Source organism: Etheostoma spectabile, chromosome 4 (genome assembly GCF_008692095.1).
Source record: "Etheostoma spectabile isolate EspeVRDwgs_2016 chromosome 4, UIUC_Espe_1.0, whole genome shotgun sequence".
NCBI classification, from domain to species: Eukaryota; Metazoa; Chordata; class Actinopteri; order Perciformes; family Percidae; genus Etheostoma; species Etheostoma spectabile.
The window spans coordinates 34,786,623-34,786,927 of record NC_045736.1 but is presented as its reverse complement, the minus strand read 5'-3'; the positions used below and the strand labels follow the sequence as shown (position 1 = coordinate 34,786,927).

General features: G+C 46.9%; 1 non-coding gene across 1 annotated transcript; it reads left to right on the top strand.

Annotated features, from left to right (window-relative positions):
- Positions 1 to 135: 135 nt before the first annotated feature.
- trnac-gca (transfer RNA cysteine (anticodon GCA)) lies at positions 136 to 207 on the top strand. Its single transcript has one exon. It is a non-coding gene; the product is annotated as a tRNA-Cys (tRNA).
- The last annotated feature ends 98 nt before the right edge of the window (positions 208 to 305 follow it).

Genomic DNA, 305 nt, shown 5'->3' with positions numbered 1-305 from the left:
AAACTCAACGTCTGAGTCATCCTTCCGGTTACTCGCCTTACCACGGCCGCTGGTGACGTCTACCTACAACAACCACACCATGGAGGACCAGCCATTGTTTTGCTTCACAATAAGCATATTCCATACATATTGTGTGGGGGTATAGCTCAGTGGTAAAGCATTTGACTGCAGATCAAGAGGTCCCCAGTTCAACTCTGGGTGCTCCCTAATATGATGTGTGTAGGCTGTCATCTTTATGATAGTTGTTGTCATTGGTTCCCATCTTACTGACTTGTATAGAGTTGAGCCAAACTGGAGGAGGGCAG